Consider the following 8,466-nt stretch of genomic DNA (forward strand, 5'->3'; position numbering starts at 1 on the left):
ATTTATACGGTAGTACTTCCTAAGAATTGCAGATCGGAAAAGAAGACTATCAAATCAAACCATCACGCGAGCATATTATTATAGATAAAGCACTATGGGTGGAACAAGCGGCTGTAACGGCCGTACAGAACGAATGGTCCTGGTCAGAAACCACTTCCAGCCTCAGGCGTGGAAAAATACTGTCCCGTTCCTTTCAACAGAGCTTCTGCCCAAGGTGAACATGCAGGATTTTACCCAATGAAGTAAAGTTTAATACAATCAAATATATTTAAGATACCGAAATAACAACAGCAAACGCTCAGGACGGAGCAGAAAATGGGAACGTGATTAGGAAATTCTGGCCTGCGCTTTTTATTGAACAGCAATTTCAACGGTCGTAAATGGCCAGCAGAAGTTCACAATTACATGTCGCCTCTAAGGCATTACTCATTTTATCAAAGAGCAGGTATTAGTTGCACCACGCTCCTCAAAGCAATGCTATAACAGCGGGAAAGCTAGATACGAGCGCTCCAGACCTCCTTCGGCCAGATGCTTAGCAACGTCACACTGAATAGACTGTAAGCCCAATGCTTTTGCTGCCTTGTCAGTACCTGTATTTTAAACAAAATAATCTATTTAACCCAAGCCCTTTACTTGGCTAAGAAAGAACAAGACTGAGAGCTTCTTGCCATTCAGCCCTTGTGACTTTACATGCGCTGTTTTATTCATCTGTTTTCCCTGAACAAGATGAAATATTCACCAGGTAATTTGCTGGCAAGCTTTTTCCACCCAAAGGCTCATTTTTCTTTTAGCATATCTTCCAGGGGTTGTGAAGCAGACGTAAAACAGCTTCCTTTAATCGACCTGGTTGTGTCACAACAGAAGAAAAGTACAGTTGTTTTGTTCTGAAGAGCTGGGCAGACCTCGTATGGACTTCCTTACTCAGACTGAACTTCAGCTCTGTGCACAGTTCTCTGTCAACATGGAGAGTTCTTTCTGAAGACCTGACGGCTGATGACAAAACCTTTTCCTTGTGCCTGCGTGCAGGCACACACGCAATTTTAGGACTATTTTGCACAGCTGGTGCTCAGCCATGATCCTATACATATCATTGAAATTAACTTTATTTTCCTCTGTCTTTTATTGCATTCTAATTATGCCAATCTGTGCAGGAGAACAAACCTTATAAAACTGTTGAATAGTTTCCAAATTAACAGCCTCCCTGAAAAAAACCCTCAGTGTTTACTGGCTTGCCATCTTTATGGGCATTTTATTCTTTACATGACCTCATTTCCATCTAAAAATAACAACTTTTACACAAAGTATCTTTCAATCTATACACTACCTACACAAATCTTCTTACAGATGCTGAGCTTTCCTCTTCCCCCATTTTTTTTACTAAGAGCACAGCCACCTTTTATATTTCTAGAGCAATTACTGTCCTTATTCTCTCCTCCACAGCATTGCCTTGAACCATGAAGAGTGCTGTACTTTAGTACAGTAATACCAGTATCCGTTCTGGTTATAACTTCACTAAAACCAATCAATAGTCAACTAAATTGTGCCTGAAGAATGGAAGTTGTGCCTATAGAAATAGTATGGAATGGAATGGAATGGAATGGAATGGAATGGAATAGAATTAGAATAGAATGGAATAGAATGGAATAGAATTAGAATAGAATAGAATAGAATAGAATAGAATAGAATAGAATAGAATAGAATAGAATAGACTATTTCAGATGGAAGGGACCTGCAACGATCATCTAGTCCAACTGCCTGACCAATTCAGGGCTGATCAAGTTAAAACATGTTGTTGAGGACATTGTCCAAATACCTCTTAAACACTGACAGGCTTGGGGCATCGACCACCTCTCCAGGAAGCCTGTTCTGGTGTTTGACCACCCTCTCCGTCAAGAAATGGTTCCTAATAGCTCAGCCCAAGGGCTGTGTGCCATTCAGCACACATTTTAAAGGCATAAGTGAAAGTGAAGTGATATATTATTTTTGTACCTGCCTTCTGCACTGACTTGATTTTTTTTCGTATGCTGTGATACGGCCTGGCAGTCTAAAATGATTTCATATAAGTGATTAACTGTTCTGTGTTTACAGCAGCGTAAGTAAGAGAAGACAGTACAAAATTTTGGAGGTTTGAAAAATTTTGAAAAGAGGGGTTTGTAGAAGTGTAGCTGGGGCTTCATGAAAAGAAGTTGGTCCAGACTGTAGCCAGTATTGCTTCACCGTTGTATTGAGGGTACAAAGAGCCAGAATCCTTATTCAGTAAGCCTTATTGGAGCGGGAAAAGATTGCTTTGCTAGTTAATACCTGTGCGGCAGGAGAAGCCATGATGGAACAGGAGGAGCCATTTCCTGTTCCCAGTGTTTATCAGAGTTTTTAATCCATTGCCACTGGCCCTGTTTTGCTCTGGATCTGCTCTTTTTCATACACATGCATAGGTTTTTCCCATGTAGTGCCTGATGCACTTTGGTCTAGACGCTGCTTTCTCTTCAGTTCAGATAGATCTGGCTTGCTTTGTAGTGCATGGAGTACTTGGTTTTCCAAGGCTTTATGTTCCCATCGTCTATACAAATTAATTTTGATAACATTCAGTGGTTTGGAGGATGGGTGCTATCAAAGGTTATTTGTACATGGACTTGTGTAGACAGGCGGGACCTTCGCTGGCTATCATCCAGGTTAGCCGAGCAGAAGGCAGCTCTGACCTGAAAGCCAGATAGCCTTTTTGGTCTGGTTTTGAGCTAATAATGTTTGTTAACTCGGGGGTTGCATTCCATTATCATTACTGTATAGCTTCCACGCTGCTCTTGCCTCAGATCTTGAGAGTTTCAAGCGCATCTGAAGAGCTCAAGTCTGTCTTCGCCTGCTTGTATGTAGATTTTTACCCAGAACAGTTCAAATTTGAACCCTGCCTCGATAAGAATGGCACCACCTTAGCCAACAGCTTAGCTTGTTCTGTAAATCTATAATCTTGTTTGTGTGTTGTTCAAATGTATTGACTAAAATATTTTCTCATTTGCAGTATTGGTACTGTTAAGACACTGCAGCTAACTGAGATCAATCTGTAGCCTATTTGTTTTATTTACCAACCGCGCTTCTCTAAACCTACCTGAGGGGATCCTCTGAAGACAGCAGGTTTATGCATGCTTCAGTAGATTAACGGTTTGGATCCAATTTCTAGTAACGATGCATGAGAAGAAAAAAAATGCAATTTTATTACTAAGCCACTCGACAACAAAATCTTTCACTCATATAAGATGCCTGATGAGGCAACTGTTTCTTTACAACTGATGATTCACATAATTTTTGGATCACTAATAGGGACCAGTCCTGCAAATTTTTCATCAGGCAAGCCATGGACTATTTGCCTCAAAATACCACTGTGAATCTTCTGCTTTACAATTTTTCAATATGAATAAAAGCCTGTGATGGATGCGCTTATGGCAGCAAAAGGGTACCTGACCAATACAGTGTTAGAAAATCTGTGAAACTGATGCCAGTAAACCTTGTAAAGAGTAGAAAAAGTCTAAAATTTGTATTGATTTTCAGGTCTGTGGAAAGAAAATCCTCCTAGTTGTAAGCTGAAGCTGTATAGTATAATAATCTTTGAAAGGCAGTGAATAATTTCACTACCAGCTTTTGGGATTTTCCAGGGTAGCACTGCTTTTAAATCTGAAAGTTTCCTTAATCTGTTGCCATAGGTTTTTTAACTTTGTAACCTCTCATCTCAAGCTGCCTGTGGGTTTGAACCCTTGACTGTCCCACTGAATTTCATTGTGAAACAAATAATCAAGGGTATATATTTATATATTAAGTATACCTTTAACTTTTCTTTTCCTCATAGGCTTTTTCCTAATAGCATGCAATTCCTTTAAAACTATTAATCAGAAAGCTGATGAGTTCTTTTGCTATTTTTTTTATATTATGCATTGGCTATAGTAAAGCGATCTCTCCAGATTTTGCCTGCACTTCAGACATGCCTGGGTCCATCTCTCAAAATATTAGGCATTTAACAGAGATATCTACATTGGAGGCCTTACTTAGCAATTAGGAGAAACAGGCACTTCAGGCAGGCATTTCAGCTTTTTGTTTGCCTGTGATTTCTTGTGACTGAATGACTAGTAGAATATGCCGCGTGATATTATTTCTGCTCCTTCACTGGATGGTTTGCAAGAATATCTGGTATTGATAGTAACACATAAAAGCAGCGCATATGATTTTCAAAAGTACTGTCTCTGTCTTGCCTTTATTCTTTTCTCCTTAAATCTGTGAGGTTGCTGTTGTCATTGGTTTGAAACAGTTTGGCCCAAAACGACTGTTTTTGAAAACCCAAGCTGTAAAAATTATCATTTTGCAAAGACCAGTATGCATAAATGTGAAAGGGGTTGTGTGATCATTTGTGCTACTGAAACACACTTGCTTGTCTGCATATACCAAACGAACAAGAGCATAAGTGAACCAAGCTCGTTTAGAGTTGAAGGTTGGTCTCATAAATAAGGCACCTGACTTGGTTTGGGAAATGAATGAAAGACATTGCTGAAAAATGACATAATCTCTTTGCCAGGAGGTCCCTGCTTGTGAATGAAATCAATAATGCTTCCTTAATTTATCATAATTTATTATTACAACACTTCTTATAATTAAGTATGATTATTTAAAATTATATTATAATATTAAATATGGTGATATGGTTGTAGAAGTAGTTATGTTTTCTCAGTGATTCAAGAAAGTTCAGTTGTAGTGTTCATTCAATTCTGGTTGTAAAACAGAATGAAAAGGAAGGGAAAGTACAAGGAATGAAGTGTTTTTCTGCTCCAGGAAGAATGCAGGCAGATTTTCTCCAGTGAATTAAATAAGGGCTACCACTCAGATTTCTGGTAACTTTGCTACATTGGTAACATCTGCCAAATAGCACTGAAAATTTGTTTATCTCTTTATCTGTCACATCTGTTTATCTGGGAGCAGGGTGTGTTTTGTAATTGATTGAAAAGAATAGCGTAGGCCAAGTGGCAATGCAGTAAGGCTGCCCTGAGCAAAGCCATGTGGAAGTAAACACAATTTCAAGGAGCTCCATCAGGAACGAGCAGTCTTGGTGAACCCATGTGTACAGGGTTTGAAGTCTCTAAGGAATCTCTGCATCTTTATTACTCAGGAAGCGAACAGATTAAGACTGAAAGCTCCCAGCTTTAGCCAGACCCAGCAGCCAGGTTCCTTCACTGGTAAAACCACCGTGACCACTTCCAAGTCTGGGATGGAGGAGCTGACACTTCAAAGCCCAGTTGGATCAGCTGCCTGGGGCATTCAAACTTTCCCTCTGGCTACAGCCCGCCAAGGCAGCTGTGCCCCTTTGAGGCAATGGATATCACAGGGCTAAGGTGCAGTGTGAGATGACTGGAGGCAGGGCACCCTCACGAAAGGGGGCTGGCTGTGGAACAACCCTCCGCAATAACCATATTAATCCATGCTGATGAAGCAAATCCAGAGTTTCACCACCTTCCTCTCATACCACAACTATGGTGAGGCTTGTAATAATCAACTTTATGCACTTTTATTTTTTAAAAAGGTGACTCAATATAGCCCTCTTCATGCAAAAGTGATCCAAGATAACTCTCTGTGGAGAGGTGAAAAGCATTACCTCTATAATAACACCACTGTTAAATATTTCTGCTTATCTGAGTGATGATAGGATTGTTAGAAGAGCTTTTTTTAATTCTTGGCCTGAGTGTGTTTCATAATCAAATGTTCCTTTAAAGCTGGGAAATTACATTAAGATCAGAAAAAAGAAAAAGAAAGAACTTCTCTCTTAGGCACTGCCATATGTCTTTCCAGGTGGAAATGCAAGAGGGTGCAGTAAAGCAAGGATTGCGGAGGGACCCTGTTGTGCGTGGCTGTTGGAAAGCATATGGTGCAATAATATTCCAGCTTTGACTGTGAATTTTCCTTCTCTTGTCTTCTCTGGCAAATTAATTATAACCGTTATAATTTATATTCAACTATTTTGTTTGTGCCTAGGAATAGAGTGCTCCTTCCATCATCAAAACTACCTATTAGATGAGGTTCCAAATCAGAGAGAACCCCAGAAGAAACAGAGAAGAGGTATGAAAAATTACCTCACTAATTGTCTGAACCACCTTTATAATGTAGAAGAGGTTATGGAGGCCTGGATTTCAATGGCCTTAATGGAGACTTCAGGATGCTGGAATTCCAGGAGAAGGCATCTCTCCCCATCTTGAAGCAGTAGCGGCTCCAAAGAAAAAGAGAGCTGGTCCTCAGCCAATTTTTGTGCCCCTGCAGTAATGCTGAAGTGCAGTTGGCTTCGTCTCAGGGCTTCGTTCCTAGCCTTGGAGGTGACTGCATGGAAAGTATTGCATTTCAGAATTTATTATTTATTGTTTAACTTTCTCAGTGCGCTCTTCAGGGCATGATGCTGCAGAAGTGTTAGCAAAACCTGAGATCCTATCATCCTGCTCTCCTGTGCTTGGCCAGGCATGTCTAGGACTACACAGAGAGCTTCACATCTCCAGGGCCTTCATTTGTGTGGAATCCAGTGAAATGCTTCAGATACCTGTGTAATCAGCGATTATAGCAAAAAGTAGAAGTAGTTATATTTGTTTCAGTATCATCTTTCAGTATTGGATCAGCATACAATGCAGCTTTTGAGTGAGGCTGTTCCTTGTGGCTTTTGAGGAAAACAGGCATAAATCTCTGGCACTTGGCAGTTTTGAAATAAGAAGCCCATGCAGGGATGTTTGTCTTGTCATCATAAGCAGTTTAATGGCTGGCTTCTATTCTGAAGCTGGAGGGGGTTTTATGTCTCCTAAAACATAGCATTAATATCTCTAGACCTATTATCTCTAATGTAACTGTGGATATTTGCGTTGTCCAATCCTTTTTAAAAATCCTATTAGGCTTTTGACCTCTATGATTTCTATCTGCACAAAATCCCTTAGAGCAAAATTAACCCCTTACGAAGTTCCCTGTACATATACCACTGAGGGTATTTCTACACCTCAGGCTTTCTGCATCATGGTGTCCAAACAGTTAGCAACCTCAAGCTGTGTTTGCCAGCGTGGCTGAAAGGAAGTTGTGGATGGACACTTGGGCAAGGCTGTAATCTGCCAGCTTTGCAGTGTGGTTGGACTACAGCTGTAAGTAACAGAGCTGAAATACTGGGCTGTTCACTATGTTCCTAAAACTAGCAGTGCCTCTGTCTCTCTTCTGCCTTGCCTTGTCCTGCCTTGCCTTGTCCTGCCTTGCCTTGTCCTGCCTTGCCTTGTCCTGCCTTGCCTTGTCCTGCCTTGCCTTCTTATCTCCTTCTTGCCTGTTGCCCCCAGAAGCTGAAAATGGAAAGTAATGCAAACTAACTCAAACTCACGCAGGGTAGACGCAAAATAAATATTGCGGATTCTTTATAAAGTGGAGTCTGAGCTGTGCTTCCAGGCAGTAACTTGTGAGCATCACCTGATGCGCCTTGGCAGTAACACGCAGAGCATTCATCAGATTGTTTATCTGCCCTGCTGCAGTGCTGTTTTCGACACCTGTACATCCTGGTTGAATGAACTGGGCATCATCACCATTCTTGTGTTCTAGACAAAATACATTCTCTTATTTCACAAATGTTGAGCGGAGTAGAGTTGGCAACATTTATGGGAATATCATTTGTGACATTAAGAGCAAAATGGCAGCATCATCCTGCTTCCCCAGCAAGTGCATGCTCTATTAGCCCTCTCCATCTGCTGAGTTTTTAATTCTATTGTGTTTTATATTTCAATGTTTTTCTCTGTGGTCAGGGTACTACTCCACAACCAGGGCAAAAGAAGGTAGCAAGGTTTTCTAATGGTAATGGTGGACACTGCTGTGATGATAACAATATCCCTTGGAAGCAGTGTGACCTCATCGTGTCCCTGCTCATAAGCACCAGATCTTTTCTGTATCCTGTGCATGCACCTTTACAGCATTTTTAACATTCATGTCTCTTAATCTGCTTTGCTTCTTTGAGGGATATCTCTCTGTGAATAATCACTTTTGAGATACTCAGTCTGGGCTTGCCATTTCTGCTTGATCCTCGGGATCTGATGAAAATGTCGTTCTCCCTTTCCTTTTTACTGGCTTTTGTGTGGGAGGAAACAGAATTCTGAAAATTTCAGAAATGTCACCTTGAGGAGTTTACAATCTCTTCTGTCCATCTCCTGCTGGCCCACTGTTATCTGCTGGTGGTGATGGTGGTAAATAAAGGATGAAGTCATATTTCTATAAGTGTAAACACAGTAAGGAGTAAAAGCACAGGGAGAAACATATACAGAAAACCTTCACAATTCTGATAAAAAACGAACTCTTTCATGAGAAATTTTGAGAAACATTCCCATAAACTGTAGGGCTCTGAGGTGAGTTTGTTGTGGGGCTGAGGCTGCTGGGAGCTCCTTATGACCACCAACTCTTCTCCATCAAGTGCATACTTGGGTGGCAGAGAAACAT

The sequence above is a fragment of the Platalea leucorodia genome, assembly GCF_965183815.1.
Source record: "Platalea leucorodia genome assembly, chromosome: Z".
In the NCBI taxonomy this organism is placed as follows: Eukaryota; Metazoa; Chordata; class Aves; order Pelecaniformes; family Threskiornithidae; genus Platalea; species Platalea leucorodia.